Consider the following 6456-nt stretch of genomic DNA (forward strand, 5'->3'; position numbering starts at 1 on the left):
AGGAAATAATTGATTTGTGGATGTGCCTCCGGATGTGTGTAAAAAACGTATTATGATATTTGTTGAATAATAGCAAATAATCACTCGCAGGGAGGGAGGGCTGGTTAATGGATTACTGACTAATGGAGAAAAAGTGATTGACAGTTGGGTCAAATTGACAAACCGTGTCTGTTTCATTGCTTTTTCTGCTGAGGTGATATATGCGCTCAGTGATGCTGAATATTTATAGTCTCAGCAGCATTGAAAATTGTGTTGGTTTACTTGAGCCTTCGAGAAATAAAACGTTTGGCCATACTCCCTCCACACACACAAAAATATCTTCTCCTAAGCCTTGCTTCTTTTTTTTTTTTTTTTCAAACTAGCAGCAGCTCATTTCTGGAGTCATACCTACAGTAATGATGTCGAGTTTAATCTGAGCAGGGAGACAGCAGAGAGGATATTGAACAGTGGAAAGGTTAATCACCACTGCCTGGTTAGCCAGGGAAGACAAGCTAATTCCTCCGAAAGGCAAATGGCACACAGCTCTATCGGAGTGCAGATAAGCAGTGTTAATACACAGGCAGAATGGGGACTCAAGGGCTGAGGCTCTGTTATCGGCCAGCCCTGAGACGGGGCGACCTGGAAACAGCCCAGCCTGCCCTGAGCACAAAAAAAACCCTCAGACAGCCTCTCAAGCAGAACTATCGTGAAACCCTTACCCCCTAAAACCATCCCCCAGATCCGTCCAGACTCATTTACGACACAGCTTCCAGAGACCAGTGCAGAATGTGACCCCGAGTATTTCCCACCCAAGCGCAGACCCCCAAAACTAGCCTATTAGGTGGCATAGCTAATTGGAAAATCAGGCAAAGGCAATAAAAGATAAGATTCTCCGGCTGCTTGCCTGAAGTGTGGACCAGCAAACACCAATGGGAAAATGTCAGGTTTTGTGATGCAATCGGTGTGTGAATGCAGACCTTAAATTGTCCTGTTAACATTCATCAGAAATATTATTAATATATACACACACACACACACACACACACACACACAAACACACAGGTGCATCTCCAAAAATTTACGTTTCACTGCTGGTCATATGCTCTCCATATAACCATATATGTGATAAATAAAAATATTGAATGAAATTGATGATTACAGCTTGCAGCTCATGAAAGTCAAAAATCTAGTTCTGCAAAATATTACAATATTTCCTAAGATCAATCAAAACAAAAAAAAAGGATTTGCAAAACAGAATAGCTCAAGTTCTTTAAAGTATGTCCATTTAGGCACTCAATACTAGATTCTGTGCCTTCCTCCAGACTCCAGACCTTGTTTTCCAAAAGAAATGAGAAACTTACTTTTATCTGAAAAGAGGATTTTCGACCACTGAGCAACAGTCCAGTTCTTTTTCTCTTTAGCCCAGGTGAAATGCTTCTGACGTTTTTTTTTTTTTTTCTGGTTTAGAAGTGGTTTGGTAGACCTTTTCCTGAAGATATCGTAATCTTGATGCACTGACTCAATCGACACATTTTGAAGTGCTCCCAGGTGTTTTAATCAGCTTTGCTTACCCAATTCCTTCCTTCCAGTCAACTTTGCATTTAATATGCTTTGATACAGCACTCTGTGAACAGCCACCCCTTTCAGCAATGACCTTCTGTGACTTACCCTCTTTGTGGAGCATGTCCATGATTGTCTTCCGGACCATTGCCAAGTCAGCAGTCTTCCCCATTATTGTGGTTTCAAAAAACAAAAGATACCTGAAATGTATACTGTAGGGATGGTCATTTAATGAAACTCAACTTAACATTAGGGCTGCATGATAAATTGCATGTGATATTTAATGCGCTTCTTGTCATTAAAACTGGTTCTATAATCAATGGAAAAAAATCCATCACGTGTGTGCTTTTACATGGAGCAACATTTACTACACAGAACTGTTGTTCACTGACAAGCTGCACAAAACCATGATCATATATGAACTTTACTGTCAAGATGCACATTAAATATCGTATGCGATTTATCATTTCTTTTTTTACTTTCATGTGCTGGACGCTCTAATCAGCAAAATTAAAACAAAAACAAAAAAACTTTGAAATGTTTTACTAAACATGTAATGAATGTAGAATACATGAACCAAAATTATTCCAAATTATTATTCTTTTTTTTAGATGCACCTGTATATTTTGAAGGTTCTATGGGCCTCTTTCTATGAACTCTAATATTTAGTTCCATCCCCTGGATTTTCTTTTGGATTCAAGTCAAGTGTTTGGCTGGGCCATCTTTACTTTACCAGCTTTACTTTCTTTCTCTGAATCCAAGTGAGAGCTTCCTTGGCTGTGTGTTTGTGATCATTGTCTCACTGGAATGTCCACCCTTGTTTCATCGTCATCATCCTGGTAGATGGTAGCAGATTTTATCAAGAATGTCTCATCCTTCCTTCAGTTATATGAATTTTGCCAGTGATACACCATGATGTTTTTGGGGTGATGTGCAGGTATTTGACCCTACACCTTAGCCTACCCCTTACAAAACTACTGGCAGTTTTGAATTTCATAAAACACAATTTTGTATGTTTTTTTTAAGCCTTTTGTTTTACAGGGACGCAGGAAATGTCCTCATAAACCATGTTTACGTTGTAGTTCCTATGTCATTATAAACATCCTCATAAACCATATACCAGTAACACACACGCATGCACGCACGCACACACACACACACACACACACACACACACACACACACACACACACACACACAGGTATATATAAATAATTTTATGGTTAAATAAATAATTACAATATAAAATAAATAAGCAAATATTTATTAAAACAAATAATCATAAATTAAAATAAACAATAAATAATGAATTCAATAATTACAAATAAATAAAGAAAGAAAAAAATATTAAAATGAATAACTAATAAATACCATTAGATAAAAATACTTAGCTTTTAGTAAATAATGTTTTTATTAAAAACAAACAAACAAACAAACAGACAAACAACCAAAGTACTATAGCAATACTATAATGAGTAGGAAAAACATAATATAATTTTAGACAAATAACATTACTCTTGGACAGTATAAATTGTTTCTTGATGCAAAAACTTTTAAAAGATGCCTTTTTAGTATGGGGGATCTCTCGTATGTGGATGATCATATTTGGGTTCATGGCATTTAAAAGATTCAAAACCCCTGTATTAATGTGAGATTCTGCAGAATTCAAGGCTTAAAGTAAGCCACAATCTCCAATTTTCCCTCTGCCCTCTTGAGGGAACACAAATACGCACATCGGAAACTCATCAGCCATTGTTTCTTAATGTGGTATGAAATCCCATTTTCTGGTGAATGCAAATTCCAAACCTGCCACAGGATAAGCCTGGTTTTACATGTAGCTCTTTCATTCAGCATGTTACGGTGTCACTGCGGATACAAACCCTGCACCCCTCCACCAAGTATCTGCTGTTAGACGCTTTTGCCTTCCTTAGTAACAAAAAGTAGGCATTATCAAGCAGCCACTTTGAGCAAAACTGAACAGGCTGAAAGATTATTAAATGGATTTTTTCCAGTGGATGAAGAAGGTCAAATGATTTGCATTTAGAGCGTTAAACAATAAGGAGCCTGACGAGTTTGTGAATAATGGATTGATATACAATGAGTGGCTAATTAGCATGATCTAGAAAATTTCAGTGAATGTGCTGAAGGCCATATACGGTGTCTCAAAAGACAGATTTACCTCGACGTCTACTACTGACTTGATTAATAGGTGTAGTCCAACCAAAAATAAAAATGTTCATTATTTAGGCACCCTAATGTTGATCCAGATCCGATGCGGTTATTCTTTTCTGTAAAGCATAAAAAGAAAATCTTTAAAGAATCTTCATGCAGCTCTTTGCTATTCCATTTCATAGCAGCGCGTCTTTTAAACTCAAAAAGGTCCAAAAAAGTGGTCTCTTCGACCTTTTCTTAAATTATTTGGTACCAGCTCACAAAACCAAACTGAATGATTCATTCATGCATCAGACGGATTCACTTGCATACAGAATTTACAGACTCAGGGATCCGGAATAATGATTTAAATGTATTTTTGTTCCTCACACAAAGCTGTATGACTCCTATGACTTCAGAAAATGTGTAATATAGTCCATGAGTCATATGAACTTAATTGTGCTTAATGTATTGTTATATGTTATGTAAATAATAATAATACCAATAGAACCAAATCATCATAGAATTAATTCTGAATGATTTTTTTATTTGCTTTACCAGAAGCACTGTGCAAACATGCCAGACTCTATGTTGACATGACAGTGCTCTCCTAAACAGCTCCAGTCTGTTCTCTCCTTAATTAGGGGAAGTAACTCTGGTATGTCATCGGCAGAGCTGTGTCGGGGTGAGGGAGGGGAGGTGTGGGACGTTTCACACAATCACAGGGTCAGTGAATTTGTACTTCTCCCCTCTAGGCACCGCTAATTTGCTGGAGGAAGTGCTGACAGGACCTTTCTGCGCCATGTTTTCCTTTCACGGCTCCACCTCTCTTTTTCTAGCAGACCTCCTGTTACAGATCTGGAGTGGTAGGAATCCAAAGGGGCCAGAGCATTGAGAGGGAAGGCCACTGGTAATGATCCACTTCACAGGGGCGTTTATGAGCCGGGGGGAAAAAAGGGAAAACGAGAGAGCCGGGGAGAAAGGGGGAGAGCTGATTTTGGGACCCTGAGAAAGACAGGCTTGACAAAGCCTGCCGGTGGAGAGCCGCATTTAAGGGCATTCTCCTGCAGCGCACCGGCCCCTCGCTGCAATGGGCCACTTAACACAAGAGCACCTCTCACCTGCCAGGCAAACACTGCAGCCTCACTGTTTACTACCAAGCCCACTCCGGACTCATCTGCCCCAATTTAGCCACACCGAGGTGCTGCTAAATATTTGGCCTGCTCAAACAAAAGGGTGACAAATACAAGGGGCACAAAGGAGGTATGAAGTAGGCATGAGTAATACGCAAACGACACAGCCGTGTGCTTGAAAGTCTTAACAATGCATCAAGTAAAAACAAAGTCTGAAGTAAAATGAGCAATGTGTGAATGTGTTTAAGGAAAAAGAACCAGACTAGAAGACAACAGGTTCTTGTGTGGTCCTAGGAAGTAACTAAAACAAAGCAAACCGCAGCTCACAAGAAAGACAACAGCACTCTGATACACCCAGAATGCAAACAAAGACAAAATGAAGCCATCTCCTTAAGATATTAAGAAATGCCTACTCCACCCTTTAGCCTCGTCTCCAACCCAGATCTTTTTTTACAATTTGGACAATGACTTCCTGCTTCCAAATTAACCACCATTCTGACCCAAGAGGCCCCTGTCTCTATTGAGTGGCCCTCTAAGCCCCCAAAAAGTTACCCCAATTTCCGCTTTGCTTTTGTGCTGTGTTTGGTCAGACTGAAAAGCTCAGTTAGGCTATTGTTGCAGTGTGGGACAGAGAGAGAGAGGGACATTGTATAACATGATCTCCTTTAAGGTGGTTCTGATTGTTTGGAGCAGCATGGGTCTGAACCCAGAAGATAGAGCCCAGGATTTGACCCATAACTGTCCAAGGGAGAGGGCTGCGCAGTAATGAGTACTTTTGCACAGGAAGTGGTTGAAACACACATCTCTGGCTCTCCGTTCGCCCCTTCACGTCACTGTTTAAGGAATCTTAAATCAAGTGCCTTTGTGTAAATCATAACACAATCAGTGACAATCCAATTGTGGAGGGTGTCACGCATACAATAATAAAGTTGGACTGATTGACTGATGGGGAATTTTACAGTTCATTATCCAATCAGGCGCCAGCATCATGATGGGTGCTTGTCACTCGGGGAACTCTCCTGGCGGGGGCAGATGTCACTCCGATGCTGTTAAGATGACAAGCGCCGGAGGACAGTGCCGGAGAGACTGACATTTTCTCTTCCCGCCCTTCAATGAATGGAGCGACGGAAGAAAAGGAAAAGCGAGTGGAACAAGAGGATGCGGCTGTGTGACAAGCTCCATTCTGGCATTTGAATTAAAACCTCAGATGGAGGAAAATAAGACAAAGAAAATAACATGGTCTGACAGCGTTATCGTCGTGTTTATACTCCTCTAGTTAGATATACGCTGAGCACTGGCAGAATGAAAGCATTAGAGGTCCACATTATCCCACTATTGAAACTCTCTTGTCTGTGTCCTGCTGCAGCGGAATTGAGGGGAAAACACGAGAATGAATTGAATGAGTAAAGGTGACAGGTGAAAGACGAGCAGGAGAATGTGATGGGAACGAGTCCAAACTTTCATACCTGAACGCGTGCGAAAAAAACAAACAGGTAAAACGAGAAAAGCAGGAAAAGAGGGAAAGCACAGAGCGATCTCTAACTACTCAGAATGAGGGCCCCATTAACTTGACCACATGCCCTTTGCACACAAAGGCTGCAGCCCTCAACTCCTCCCATCCAATTATGTGTGA

The sequence above is a fragment of the Carassius gibelio genome, chromosome B12 (assembly GCF_023724105.1).
Source record: "Carassius gibelio isolate Cgi1373 ecotype wild population from Czech Republic chromosome B12, carGib1.2-hapl.c, whole genome shotgun sequence".
Classification (NCBI taxonomy): domain Eukaryota; kingdom Metazoa; phylum Chordata; class Actinopteri; order Cypriniformes; family Cyprinidae; genus Carassius; species Carassius gibelio.